The sequence below is a fragment of the Bos taurus genome, chromosome 4 (genome assembly GCF_002263795.3).
Source record: "Bos taurus isolate L1 Dominette 01449 registration number 42190680 breed Hereford chromosome 4, ARS-UCD2.0, whole genome shotgun sequence".
NCBI classification, from domain to species: Eukaryota; Metazoa; Chordata; class Mammalia; order Artiodactyla; family Bovidae; genus Bos; species Bos taurus.
Genome location: NC_037331.1, coordinates 60,356,067 through 60,371,571, shown reverse-complemented (window position 1 = coordinate 60,371,571; position 15,505 = coordinate 60,356,067). Strand labels below are relative to the sequence as shown.

At 43.6% G+C, this 15,505-nt stretch overlaps 1 protein-coding gene and 1 long non-coding RNA gene across 9 annotated transcripts in view; both read right to left on the bottom strand.

Annotated features, from left to right (window-relative positions):
- The window catches only part of ELMO1 (engulfment and cell motility 1), a 582,500-nt gene that overhangs the window by 78,940 nt on the left and 488,055 nt on the right, over positions 1 to 15,505 (bottom strand). The window lies entirely within an intron of this gene.
- Positions 14,216 to 15,505, bottom strand: part of LOC132345101 (uncharacterized) — a 46,844-nt gene continuing 45,554 nt past the window's right edge. Inside the window, exon 2 of the long non-coding RNA XR_009494232.1 lies at positions 14,216 to 14,526. This is a non-coding gene — a long non-coding RNA (uncharacterized lncRNA). The remainder of the gene's footprint in view (positions 14,527 to 15,505) is intronic.

Sequence of the window (15,505 nt, the reverse complement as noted above, 5' to 3'; positions counted from 1 at the left end):
ATCCCAAATGTCAATAGCACTGAGGCTGAGGAACCCCTGCACCCATTCTTGGCTGCACTTCCCATGGCTGCGTCTGAAGACTACTGCCAATAGATTTAAAAAAAAAAAAACACTGTAATGTCTAAAAATAAAATCATTTTTATACTTCAAGGAACAAACAGAGGGATCATTTTTTTTTTCGTGACTCTCTCAGTGCTTGAACATTTCCAAAGGCTGGAAGAGCAACCCTGCCTTCTATACATAGCTCCCAGGCTCTTGGATCCTCTCTGAGCTGGGCCGCGCCAGCCCTCTCTGGGCTAGATGCTGCTGCTGCAAAAGATAAGACCTTAATTTATAAAAGGATGCTATTCCTGGCAGGTAATGGCCAGAAATTTCCAGGAAAATCATCCTTTCTTATCTCCAGCCTCCCTCCCTCTCCATCATGCAACCCCTAGCATTTGATCCCTAATTTACCCCCTACTCATTTCAATTTTCCTGGACCCCAATTCTGGGCTCAAAAGCCCAGCAAGCTTTTTCGCCTTTTCTTTCTCTTTGCCCCAACTCCTCTGACTCTGAATGCAAAGACAGGCTTGAAAATGAATTTTCTAACAAGCAATTTTTTTAAAGGCAAAAGGTCCATGTGCCATTAAGAATCCAGAGTCCGGCCGGCCTATTACCTCCGATAAATCACCTCCTCCCAATTTTCTTCTAACAAATGAGGGCTGTGAGGGCTGCCGGGCTATAGCAGAAATTTGTTTAATGACAGTCTCTGGAAAATTAGCCACTGAGCAATGGTGAGGGAGGCCTCTCCCTTCTAGCCCCACCCCTGCGGCCTCTTTTCCACCCTAAACTCAACAGCCACATGGAGGACCAAATATGTGAAGAAGGCTCAGGGCCTGAGGAATCAATCTGGATTTCCCGTGCATTCTGCTTCTTCCGATATCCTTGCAAGTCCCCTTCATCTTCATTCCTCCATCCCCGGAGTCCAGTGCAGTACCGGCTCAGCTACACCTGCAGGGTAGTATTTTTACCTTCCTGCTCTCCTTTTCCTGACCCAGTTACATAAGGAATATCCCGGCTGCCCAAGGCAAGGAAGTGGAGGGAGGGAACTCGGAATTCATGACCGACCAAGACTCCGTCCTCATTTCTGCTCTGCTGTGTAAGCCTCGGTACGGTTCCCTGTTGTCAGGACGATGGCAGACTGTCCCACGGGAGGATGGGGCTAAGACTAAGGCCTGTCCCTTTGTTTTACAGAAGCACTAGGCTTGGGCCTGGAGTGACTGGCTCAAGATCACGCATTTTTTTAGTGGCGAGATTAGGGCCCACGTCTCCTGGGACTCCTGTCTTTGAAGAGCACAATGGGCGATTTTTCCTCTTGTCTCACGTGTGGCAGGGTTAGGGTAAGTCTTTGCCTGGGCCCCCAGAGTCCCATGGGGGAAAGGACCCACTCCAACTAGCAGTAGAATTTCAGATCTTTGTCCTTTTAACTTTGGGCATCACTCAGTTGTTGTCGTCTAGTCGCCAAGTTGCATCTGACTCTGCGACCCCATGGACTGCAGCACGCCAGGCTTTCCTGTCCTTCACCATCTCTCAGAGTTTGCTCAGACTTGTGTCCATTGAATCGGTGATGCCATCCAACCATTTCATCCTCTGTCATTCCCTTCTCCTCCTGGGCTTCCCTGAGAATTGCACTTAAATCTCACATGATTAAACCTTCCCATCTCCTCCTTCTCTTCTTACTGTGAAGAAGGAGAGGATGGAGAGAAATCCAGTACTTGGCACTTGGCACCTTGTTCTTACTCTACAGAAGGTTGTATTCATGCATGGTTTCATTATGGAGGGGCAAGTAGGAAACATATGATCTGCCATTGGTAATTGGTACTATCATTTCACACAGTACTTTCTGAAGCCCAGAGCTTGTCCTTCAATGTTTCCAAACTATTATGTTCAAATTCCTATTTGACTCAAAATTTATAGCTTTCTATATAACTAATGCCATGGAATCCCATAATTCATTGTGTTTTCTACCTTTTAAATTAATTTTGACCTAATTCCACACATATTAGGGAGGAAGAAACTTATTTTGAAGCAAACAGTAAGCAATTATTCCTGAAAAAATTGGTGACTATGCAGTTTTCTGCTGCTGTCGTTGTTTAGTCACTAAGTTGTATCCTATTCCTTTGTGACCCCATGGGCTGTAGACTGCCTGGCTCCTCTGTCCATGGGAATTCCCAGGTGAGAATACTGGAGTGGGTTGCCATTCCCTTCTTCAGGGAATCTTCCCGACCCAGGGATCGAACTGGTGTCTCCTGCATTGGCAGGCAGATTCTTTACCACTGAGCCACCTAGGTGCTCAAATACCCAGTCTTTTAGTCTGAAAAATTATAATAACAGCAATACTGCCCCTTAGAGAGCACTAACCACATACTAGGCACAGTTCTAAATGTTTTATATGGTTTAATTCATTTAATAGTTTTCAACAACCCTAGGAGGTAGATCATATTATGATCCTTGTTTTAGAGATGAGGAAACTGAGCAACTTGCTTAGGACCACACAGATAATGAGTGGCAAGATAGGGATTTGAATCCAGACTATTTGGCTCCAGACTCCTTAACCACCAGCCTACCCTGCCTCAAGAGATGCTCTCCGGCAACAAGCTTAATGGCCAAGGAAAAATACAAAGAATATATTACAAATTTGTAGACAACTGGCAAATTCAAGATTCTTTGCTTAACCTAGAGTTCCCTCAGATTTGTTGGACTATGAAAACTTCTTCCTTTTATACCTGCTTACAAAATCTCGAACACATATTTCATGGGATGTAATTTAGAATCTGCTGCTCAGCAACAATCCCACACACAGGAATCCTTATTTAAATTAGTGCTAGTAAAGTTGCAGAGCCTTCCTAGGCTAATTCTCACACTAACAGCAAGCAGGGAGCTATAATAACCTTCTCTTGAGAGAAGTCATTATTAACTGTCCACTGTATGGCTTTATCACATCTCTTGCTGCTGAAGAGTCGTGCAGATATCCTAATTAACCAACTGATTTCACCATTTTTGGCAGAGTATTTAGAAAAGTGTAAAAGCTTGCACTATTTTCTATCAAACCAAAAAATGAGGGGACCAGGACCTGGGAATGGACCAAGGAGTGACTGAGACATTTCATGTGTCTGTTGTTCCCCTTTTCTTTCTCAATTCCCCTTCCCAAAATGGAAATTGCTGCTCTCGTTTTCCCTTTGAGTGGATTTTCATTTCCAATTTAAAGAATCTGAGTAACTCCTGCTAGATACGACTGGTGAACAGCACATCAATGCCCTCGCCGTCTGTGGCAAACTACACCCATGTCCCAGCCAATGGGAGAGAATAAAGACTACAGGCCATTCCTTGGACTATGGCTCCAAGTCTCACATCTGGGGCAGTGGCTGCTGTTGTTTTTTTAAAAATCAATTTCCATCTTCACTTGTGAGAAGGACCCACAACTAGTAAGATTTACTCAGACATTTCAAATCACCAGCTGTAAATGCTAATAGACAAGAGTAATCTGGGAGTTTCCAGGTGGTTTCTGAGCTCTAAGAAGGATGAACTCTGATCTATGGGTACATTGCATGGATATACGTCAGGTAGGAATGTATCCTATTCCTTTGTGACCCCATGGTCTATAGCCTGCCAGGCTCCTCTGTCCATGGGATTCTCCAGGCAAGAATATTGGAGTGGGTTGCCATTCCCTCCTCCAAGACATCCTCCCCACCCAGGGATCAAGCCCGTGTGTCCTGCATCTCCTGCACTGGCAGGCGGATTCTTCACCACTGTGCCACTTGGGAAGCCCACAAGGTGGAGAGATCACAGGCTGTTACACAGGGCAAGACGGGCTTATGTGACCTATGGTAAACACTTAAGGAAGTTTCTTTATAAATATTGGTCATTTTTATGGAAACATATTATCTAACTCTAAGAAGTACATATTATATATTATTACATGTATTTTGAACAGTTCTTAATGAAGATCTAGTTAATGTGTAAGCAACCAAAGAAGGCACAGATCAATGATAGCTTCTTGAGGTCCATAATTTTAGAAAATACCTTAATTGGGTTCTAACATTCTCTTCCATAGGACAGTGCTTGCCCTCCCTTCCTCTTTTACAGAGCAAATTTACCTTAGTAAACTAGATTAAGAGCAGCAAGGTGATAAAGTAAACTTATACCCTGATCATTTATAAATGTTGACACAATCCTATTTTAAAGCTGCAGAGAGTAGTATACAGATCAGATTTATTTCTGAAAACATAAGGACATTTATAAGAACAAGTCACATTTCAGGCTACAGCTGCCTTTCCTTGCTCCCAGGAGCAGAACACCCAAACACAATACTGGACACCAAGCAGTAAACACGCAGTGAATGGACGAAGCCTGCATTTATAAGCACCCTGTCATCCCCCAGTGCAGCTGGGTGTACTGCTTCTCTTTTACCTGCAGTCTACTACATCTTATCGATGATGGGGATTACACAAAGCTCAAAGCTGGAAGAGCAGATTTGGAAGCTTACAGTACACAGCTAGACAAAACTACCCATTGTGGTATCACATCCAGTTCTACTTTTGGGAGACCGTACCAAACCATTTTATTTATTTATTTTTTTGCAAAATACATGCCTGTTCTTTCCATCCAATGAGTACAACTCTAGAAATCAAATTTGAAGGAACTAGTCCATACTAGAGTATGAATGATTGCTAGAGGCCCACAGGCTATTTACATATTTAAAGGAATTGGTTACTTCTTAGGACTGTCATTTCAGCTACTGTAATAGTAGCTCAAGGGGGAGAGATTTGGGGGTTCAAATCCAGAAAATAGGTGATTGGTCTCTCAATTCTTCTGGGAAACCAGACTTAAATTCAACCGGAATAAATCATATCAAATTCTGATTATTCAGAAATCCAAACTTCATCTCTTCATGCTTTATCATTTTCTTTGGGTATTGGTAAGTCCTTGATAATCTTAAAAGGCAAATGAGGGGAAAGAATATTCAGAAGTTTCATTTTTTGCCACTTGTTAACCAAGAAGATAAGCTCCTTGGTTCAAGTGAGGCTTCAAGATTAACTCCGGCATTCATAAATGTATCTTTCCTCTGCCCCAGAAAACAGAAAGCTGACTGTCTCTTGCCACCCGCACTTCTATCCAAGAATAGGATTATTTTAAGACATTCTGAATCTCCTCCTACCTTCTACCCTGCAGACTCCAGGGCTTTGACAGTAATGCTTACCCTCTCCATCCAATCAATAGGACTTTAAGCAAATCATTCAGTGTAACCAGTCAAAAGGAACGATCTGTATAAATCAGGTGCATAAGGCAAGTCCAACAGCATTAGTGACACATAAACAGCATTCTATACTTGAAAAGTTGAGTCTTTGATAAAAGCGATGTGTTTTGCCATCTTTTTTAAAAACCCTGATCCAGGAAGCAGTGACGAGAAAAGCAGCAGGGTAGTGACACCCTGCAACCAAAAGATAATGTCGACATCTATTTCAGGCCCTGCTTGGTTCCCACTGCCTGGTTAATAACACTTGCCTCCAGAGTCAGCCAACCATCCTCCATGTCTATTCCAAGTCCTCGCCATAAATACCAACTATGGTCTAAAAATGCAATCAATCATCCCACCCATTGGGCCAATTGGAATCAGACCACCAGGGAATCAGATGACCCTTACTGAAGAGCTTTTTCCTACTAGACTGAATGTGAAAGAGAGCTTTTCTGAATGGCAAGAATGTACCAAAGTGTGCATTCTATACATCTGACACATATAGAGCTGCTCAGCATGTGTGTGAACTTGTGTGCCTGTACAAATGTGGACAAAGGACTAGAAGCACAGGAGTGACAGACAGTAATGGCCACATAGCCACACCAGCCACTGAAAACCAGCACTCATGGGATGTCTTCTCTGGCTAGCTATTGAGTTAAGCGATGCACCTGCCCTAGTAACGATGTTCTCAACTTCACATTATCAAGAAACGATAACTGAGAGAGGTTAAGAGCTTTACTCAAGGTCACATGGCTAGTAAGTAGCAAAATGAGAATCAAACAAAAGATGCATAGCACATCAAAGCCTGTACACCCTATAGCTGCCTTTGAGGACTGACCTCAGTGTGGGCAGTTGCAGACTGGGCTGTAGACTCACTTCCAATGTCAAAAGCCAGCCATATTGCTGAGCTTTGCCTTCCCCTGCAATATGAATGGGAGAGTAGGTGATGCCATCTCCTCTTAATCCCCTAGGATCACTTCTGGTGAACCTCCTGCCTCCCAAATCAGTTTTCTGAAAGAGGGTAAATACATTTCAAAGTGTTAGAAAATTCCTCACTCCAGGTTGGAATTAAAATTATCACATAACTATTCCTTACTGGGCAAATATACAACGACTCTCAGCATCACTTTTTAAACCTTTACTAAGCACACCACCCTTATGGCAGAAAGTGAAGAGGAACTAAAAAGCCTCTTGATGAAAGTGAAAGTGGAGAGTGAAAAAGTTGGCTTAAAGCTCAACATTCAGAAAACAAAGATCATGGCATCCAGTCCCACCACTTCATGGGAAATAGATGGGGAAACAGTGGAAACAGTGTCAGACTTTATTTTGGGGGGCTCCAAAATCACTGCAGATGGTGACTGCAGCCATGAAATTAAAAGACGCTTACTCCTTGGAAGGAAAGTTATGACCAACCTGGATAGCATATTCAAAAGCAGAGACATTACTTTGCCAACAAAGGTCCGTCTAGTCAAGGCTATGGTTTTTCCTGTGGTCATGTATGGATGTGAGAATTGGACTGTGAAGAAGGCTGAGTGCCGAAGAATTGATGCTTTTGAACTGTGGTGTTGGAGAAGACTCTTGAGAGTCCCTTGGACTGCAAAGAGATCCAACCAGTCCATTGTGAAGGAGATCAGCCCTGGGATTTCTTTGGAGGGAATAATGCTAAAGCTGAAACTCCAGTACTTTGGCCACCTCATGCGAAGAGTTGACTCATTGGAAAAGACTCTGATGCTGGGAGGGACTGGGGGCAGGAGGAGAAGGGGATGACGGAGGATGAGAAGGCTGGATGGCATGACTGACTCAATGGGCGTGAATCTGAGTGAACTCCGGGAGTTGATGATGGACAGGGAGTCCTGGCGTGCTGCGATTCATGGGGTCGCAAAGAGTTGGACACGACTGAGTGACTGAACTGAACTGAAGCATCTTAAAGTCCTCCAGCTGCAGGCTCAGTGTGGTCCAGCTCTAAATGGGTTGCCACCCAGTCACCATTTGTTGAATGGATGAATAATGAATGGTTCAACCAGCTGATGAATTTAAAAGAGGGTATGACTTAAAATCACTATAGCAGAACAATATAAAAGTAGCTGGCAAAGGTATATTGAAATGTTAAGTATTAAAATCTATGGTAGCCAAATCCATCTTACTGGTTTCCAAATGCACTTGAAACACACCACTGCTACATGAGTTGCCTGGATATGGGCCAGTGCTTATCTGGTCAATGATCGACTCCCAAAGTGTAAGTAAGGAGGTTCACCAGCTTTGCACACCCCTTTGGGAACAACTGAGAAAATGAATAGCCTGTTGCTCAATGAGATCCGAGTGGCCTAATGAAATAATACACCTCCACAAGGGCCTAAATGATGTTTGGGGATTCTGTTGCTCATTAGGTAGCATCGTGCTGTGAAAAGAACTGGTCAACCCACAGTGAAAAGTGGTAGGAAGCACATCTAGTCACTGAGCAGCCATGAGCTTACTCCCTCTCACTCTGTTTCTCTTGCAATTGAACTAAGTACCATAGTATATGTGATTTCCCAGCTCATGGGCTAGCTGACATTGACCAGGGAGAAGTCATGGCCCCAGATGTGTCTAGAAATTGTAAGAGGGCTATTTGGGGCCCAAGGCAATTTTGTTAACAATATCAATAGCAGGTCAATGTCATGAAATTAAAAAACTATATTTTGCTTCCAAATTCAGTGAATTTTATTCCACATGCCTATACTTGGCATATTTTAGGATGTGCCTTTTTAAGATGAAAAGAGTTAAAAGCCTACCTCCCTGCAATTCCCTCAAGTTAAAGCTATTTTAAATTTCCTAACCTTTGAAGGTTTGTTTCTCTTATGCTGTCATTAAAATTACTTATGCTTTTAATTTGCTGAGTTGCATTTAGCAGGAAGCCTCCCAAGCCACATGCCGAGCTTCGTTACTTCCTCCTGTGTTCCACAGCACTGTTCCCCATAAAAGTAAGCCCTAATTGAAATGTCCACTAAAACAGGGTAAAATCATCTTCTACAGAATATGCTCAGGTACATCACATTTTAATGCTGTGTTTTTAGACACATCTCACTGATTTTTTAAAATAAACTTTCACTGAGAAAAGTCCATCATCCAAATCACATCATATTTGTCATTTCTGCTGCTTTCCAATCAGGCAAGTGGCAAAAAAAACCAAGCTTGTTCTCCACGGTGGGAAGGGCATGCTTCCTTTCTTCTGCACAAGGAGGGCATGCAGACAAATTCAGTGGACACTTCCAAACAGGCTCACCTGTGAGATGAGTGTATGGGCACTTTCAGTTTCTTTCTCTCTGCTTCCTTCTCCATAATATTATTAATCAGTGGAAAGGGTTAGAATGAAAATGAGTTTCTGGTTTTCCAAGAGCACTTGGTTCATTAACATCAATTTGATAGTTTATGCCTTTATTCTTAACATTGAGTTTGAATAATGTGGAATCTCTGGCCACCATCACTCTAGTGAGAATCATTTTACAGTGAGAAAGACAGATGTACGTTTGAAAAGAAAAATGCTTTCTTTAGAACAGGTAAGGCAGCTTTGGGGGATTCATCCCAAAGAGTCCATGTCCTAGGACTAGTACTAGCTGTGTGAGCTGTAAGAAGCACCATTTGAGATGGGCCTGTTAGTATGAACTCGTGACCTTAAATAAGACCTATTTATCTTCCTAAGGCCCCAGTTAATCACAACACTAATAAAGACTCTGTAGAGTTGTTGCAGGAGTAAATTATAAACACATGGACAGCACCTAATGGCACATCCAGCTCATAGCAGATCCTCCGCATATGTAACCTGAACACAAATCCAAAATGTGAGCTGGGACCTTGGGCACACATACAATAGCCTCCCTGAAAAAGGAGGATGCTATTACCTATTTTACAGAATTCATTTAATGACCATCTGTATGTATCAATTAGTAACTGGTCTAATATTATATGCTAGGAACTTTTGTGTGTTTGTGGCTCTCTTTAAAGATATGCATAAAAATCAGAAAGTTCTGTATGATATAAGGTATTATTTCAGGTAACCAGATACTAAACACAAAAAGCTGTACAGGCCCAGGTGGTAAACACATGCTGAGATGTAACATGACCTGCTCTTTAGAGGGTAAAACTTATTCATTCATTCATAAAACATTTTTGTGGGTAAGTTAAGAGGCAGGCAAGGCGTTATTTAGACCCAGTTTAATAAAACATGGTCCCTGTCCACACACAAGAGAGGGCTCCCATACAGTTCCTGGCTCAACATCCTTCATAGTCAGTATCAGTTTCCTTCTTTCCTTCCTCAAGGAGATCTCTGGTTAATGGGGAGACAAATGAACATCAGTTCAAGGATTGGGTAAAAAGTGCTTAAAGAGAGAAATGTGCCTAATACCCTTTTGTCACTTTCAGGTTCATGTATGGAAGGGGACGGGCTTCCCTGGGGGCCCCGTGATAAAGAATCCTCCCGAAATGCAGGGGGAGATGCGGGTTTGATCCCTGGGTCAGGAAGATCCCCCTGGGGAGGGCATGTCAACTCACTCCAGTATACTTGCCTGGAGAATTCCATGGACAGAGGAGCCTGGCCGGCTACAGTCCATGGGGTGGCAAGGAGTCAGACACGACTGAAGCAACGGAGCATGCAGCACAACCCTGGTCTCAAAGAGTGTGTGGGCCTGAAAAGGACCTTTTATGCCACTCACTCTGCTTGAAGAAGACTTTACAAGTTCAGGTGGCAGGCTGGGAATGTCTGTACTCCAAGCTCGCTTAGATATAACTATTTACAATGTCACAGACTTTCCATAGCGAAAATTTTCTGGGAACAGACTGAAACTGTGATATTTGCAAGGACACTAATCTGCTTGGCTCAAGACACCCCAGATAGGAATGACTACTCACTTTCTTCCAGGAAGACCAGGTCACTTTCTCCTTTAAGAACAGGATGGACTCTAAGTCTATGCTTTTCTCTTGGAACTTGGATGTGAGAGGATGAACTGTAGCTCCCACCAATCCTCTAAGGTGAGAAGTTAGTTGAAATCACAATTGTAGGAACAACAGTGACCCATGCTTGTCTATCCACACATACCTTGAAAGCTCCCTGGGAAATACTTCTGTGCTCCAGCAAGCTACACTGAGAGGTGCATGACCAATACAAGCCCTTGGAAGGAGACAGCTCCAGAATGAGGCAATAGATGAGGCTAACACTCACATGCGCTCAAGGGCTCCACCTCTGTGAGAATAAGGGCAATTCCATAGGAACCTTCCAGACACATGTACAACCTGGGGAGTTTGGAGTCTAACTACTAGGCAGGGAAGGCAGGGGCTGGAGAACAGAATGTAGGGAGGCAGGGGCAGCTGAGTCCCAGCCACACCAGAGGGCTCATGGTTTCAGGTCTGTGATTTTTACACTGGGTTCAAGAGAGATGGAGGGATTCACCTCAGAGAACCAGGGGTTAGGGCATTATTTAAGTGAAAATAGCTCTGCTTTTAAAAGTTTTCCCTTAGACATCTACCTCCTCCCCTCCTTCTTTATTTCTCTCTCTCTCTCTCTTTCTTTATTAGAAAAGTTTTGACTGTGGAAATGTTTGAAATTTGCTAATTCAGCTTTCCTGGTACATTCGTTACTGGAGAGAGCCCCATGGGAGTGAAGTCAAGCGTTGAGAACAGGTCTTACTCTTAGAGGATATTTGCAGCAACAGGAAGAGAAAGTAAGGTCTCATAGAGATTGGGACAATATGACAAGGAGCAAAGATGTAGAGAACTGGGGACAACTCAGGTGACTAAGAGGTTAAAGCTTCTGCCTCCAATGTAGGAGACCTGGGTTCGATCCCTGGGTTGTGAAGATCCTGGAGAAGGAAATGGCAACCCACTCCAGTATTCTTGCCTGGAGAATCCTATGGATGGAGGAGCCTGGTAGGCTATATAGTCCACTGGGTCGCAAAGAGTCGGACAAGACTGAGCGATTTCACTTTCACTTTCACTTTCAGGTGACAAGTCATATTCCTGGCATCCTGTAAACCAGGTTTATTATGTGCACATTTAAGTCAGCTCTTCACCACCCGGGGACAGCGGGATCAAAGACAATGAAATACTTTCCCAATTGGCTCGGGAGCCAGAGAGGTCTGAGGAGTGGACAACATCTGCCCTTGCTTTGGAAACTCTGCAGGAAGAGAAGGGCACGAGCTTTACAGCACTTGCACTATTTTCTACTCCCTAAACACACCTGTGAAGCCAAACCTGCTGGGAGTGCCTTCCAAGGGAAAAGAGAACCTTCAGGCATGACTTGGTAAGGCTAAGAGCTGTTTACTTTGGGGCATTATAAACGTTAATAACATTTGGGATTATTTCTGCTTTGGATGCAAGTAATTGAAATGATTGAAATGGAAATGAAAACATGTGCTTTTGATGATTAGGAGATGAAAAAAGAAACAATTAGCATGAAGGTTAATAATGGGCAAAACAATTTTTTTCCTTGACAATACAGATGCTCACAAGAGGAAATGTCCTTGAAAAACTTTCGGATTTTGTAATGCTCCACTGGTATCGCTAGAAAAAATACTTAAAATAGCCAAGGGCCAGAGAAATGCTAAAGGAAATTCACAGAAGTAGTTCAACTAAGGGTTAGAGACAAATACCCAGGCTGTCCCCAAGGTCTGAGCCTGAGGAAACTCACTCCTCATTTCCCATCACTTGAGTGAGATGCTGGGCATGCAGGAAAGTTTCAGTTCTTCCATCTTGGACATTAATTGTTTCTGCTCAACTAATAGACACCACCACAGTCTCCCTCACTGCAAGTTGTCTCTTGAGAGGTTATAAAGGTATTACCTTGTCTCTCCCAAAAAAGAATCTGATACCTAACTGGTCTGACTGCAAAGTTGGAAGGTACAACTCCACCATCTCCATTCTTACTTGGGGAGTCAGCCTACCTGCTATCTTGCTCAGAGTGCATTAAAGCACAAAAAGGAAGCCAACAATCCAGTGGTTTTATTAAGGCTGTCTATTCAGGTGAGGGGAGAAGGCAATGGCAACCCACTCCAGTACTTTTGCCTGGAAAATCCCCTGGGCGGAGGAGCCTGGTAGGCTGCAGTCCACGGGGTCGCTAAGAGTCAGACACGACTGAGCGACTTCACTTTCACTTTTCACTTTCATGCATTGGAGAAGGAAATGGCAACCCACTCCAGTGTTCTTGCCTGGAGAATCCCAGGGATGGGGGAGCCTGGTGGTCTGCCGTCTATAGGGTCTCACAGAGTCGGACACGACTGAAGCGACTTAGCAGCAGCAGCATTCAGGTGAGGGGATTCCCTAATAGCTCAGCTGGTAAAGACTCTACCTGCAATGCAGGAGACCATGGTTCGATTCCTGAGTTGGGAAGATCCCCTGGAGAAGGGATAGGCTACCCACTCGAGTATTCTTGGGCTTCCCTTGTGCCTCAGCTGGTAAAGAATCTACCTGCAATGCAAGAGACCTGGGTTCGATTCCTGGGTTGGGAAAATCCCCTGGAGAAGGGAAAGGCTACCCAGTACTCTGAATACCCAGTATTCTGGCCTGGAGAATTCCATGGACTGTTAAGTCCATGGGGTCGCAAAGAGTTGGACACGACTGAGTGACTTGCACTTTCACTTTTTCATTCAGGTGGGGAATCCATTCTCCTAGCCCAAGGCCTCCTAGAATTTTCTCTCGACACTCAACACCTCAACAGCCTTATTCATTCACAGAAGCACATCACGTGAGGCTCTTGGCACCCTTAGAAGAAGGTGCACAATCAAGGGTGTGGAGACAAGTTTCTAAGAAGCTGAGACTACGTAACTAGTCCAAAAAGCACACAAAGAGCTCAGCCACTCCAGTAAGGGAAGTGGTACCTGCTACATGAGAAAGCCAGAGACATTTGGTGTTGAACATTAGTCTAACACTCACAGGCTATGTCATTTTGGAAAGAAGTAATTAACCTCTCTAAATCTCTGTTATTTTATCTGTACACCTGTCTTGCTGAGGTGGACGTTAGTGGTAACTTATATAGTCATTGCCCCCTTTTCCTTCCTAAGAGAAGCCTCATTTTATTCAGATATCCACCTATCCTCTGGGCAGTCCTTGAGCCTGAGTTAACGTTAACGCTAACCCAGTCACCCTGACTGCAGGTGCCAGTCTGATTGGTCTGAGCTCCTCCCCACGCTTTTTAACACTATTTGGTTTGGAACAGGTGTGTATTCAAATTCTAGCCAAGGAGACAAGCAGAGCTTTGGCTGGGTGCTTCCACAAATATTCTCACTCCTTCTGGTATCATATTCTAAAATGACCCATGTCTCAAGGGATGTTGTGGTGTGCAATGTCCAGCACTAAAGCTGCCACACAGATACGGGCAGAACCCGGGGAATCGCAAAACTGGAGTCCAGGGAATCCAGAGCTGCAGCCACCCTGGACTGAGTCAGCTCTGAATTCAGTCTCCATTTCTAGCTTTCAATTATGTGAGCCAATACATTTTCTTCTTGTTAAAGATAATTAATAACTGCAAATTTTCTGTTACTTGAAAATTAAAATATATAAAATAATAAATACCTATAAGAATTTGGCAGAAGTAAATAAAAATGAGATGTCCTGTGCTTAGTGTAAGACTAAGTGCAGGGTTTGCATTTAAAACATGCTAGTTCTTTTTGCTGTAGTGTCTTTCCTGGCTGCACTGCCTTACCTAGATTAAGGGATTCTCCCAGAAGACTTATTTTGGTTTTATTCAAGCACAGGGACATCAGTGGCCTTATAAATGTTGAGAGGCTTTGTTTTGTTCACTACTGGTATCTAGGAATTGAGGGTGCTGAGGACAGGGAGAAAAATATTATGGATTGAATTGTGTTCCCCCCAAATATAAACCAAAATCCTGATGCCAGTACCTCAGAATGTGGCCCTATGTGGAAAGAGGGTCATTACAGACGTAATTAGATAAGATGAGGTCACACAGAGTAGGGCGGACCCCTAGTTCAGTATAATTGGTTTTCTTGTGAGTAAGTAGCAATGTGAAGACACAGACACACAGGAAAATGTCATACGATGATGAGGGTAGAGATTGAGATCACGCAGCTGCAAGCCAGGGACTCCAAGGACACCAGCAAACCACCAGAGGCTAGAAAGAGCAAAGGAAGGATTCCCGTACTGGTTCCAGGAGGAGCGTGGGCCTGCTGACACCTTGCTTTTGGACTTCCAGGGTCCAGAACTGTGAGACAGTCAATTTCCACTGTTTCAAGCCACCTTGTTTGTTGTGCTTTCTTATGGCAGTTCTAGGAAATGGATATAGTGCCTAATCAGAAACATGTAATAGAAAGAAACCAGGTGGAAAGCAAGCATTTAAAATCATCTCTTTTTTAAAAAGAACTTTAAAATGTTATCAGGTGTCCTCTCTCTACAGCAATGTGTGCCAGGTTGCTAAAACTCTAAAATTTTCTCCCTAAAAGCATCCCAGTGGCCCTTATTTAGAGATACAATCATTCCCTAAGTCTTTTCTTTAAAAATGGAATTAGATGCAGCAGTCAGATGTATAACTTAGATAAAAGCGCAGCTCCTACAGCTGAAGAAAGCTGGGGAGATTCAGACCTGCTGCCAACTCTTTATAATGACCCCTGAGTGACCCCAATAAAATCATCTGGGTTCCATAGCACTTAGGCTGAGAAACACTCTTCTAGGTCATGCAAATAATGGGTGCTTATGGCTATATTTAGAAGTACAGTAGGAGTTCTGGTAAATGATTGCCAAGTAACTGACTTGCCATATTAAGAAATGCTCTCCTTCCTTTCTGTTAATATACTGACTGATGCTCAAGATGATGAAAAAAAGTGAAACTGTTAGTCGCTCAGTCATGTCCGACTCTTTGCAACTCCATGGACTGTAGCCCACCTGGCTCCTCTGTCCATGGAATTCTCACCAGGCAAGAATAAGGGAGTGGGTAGCCATTCCCCACTACAAGCTAATCGCCTAATTGCTGTTATGCCTCTGTGCTTTGGGCTTCCCCAGTAGCTCAATGGGTAAAGAAATCGCCTGCAATGCAGGAGACACAGGAGACACGGGTTCGATTTCTGGTCAGGAAGATTTCCTGGAGAAAGAAATGGCAACCCACTCCAGTATTCTTGCCTGGAAAATTCCATAGCCAGAGAAGTCTGGTGGGCTATAGTCCACAGGGTCACAATGAGTCGGACACGACAGCACACACGTGGCACAGCTCTGTGCTTCTGCTTCTACCAGTTGTGGAGTGAGATTTTAGGG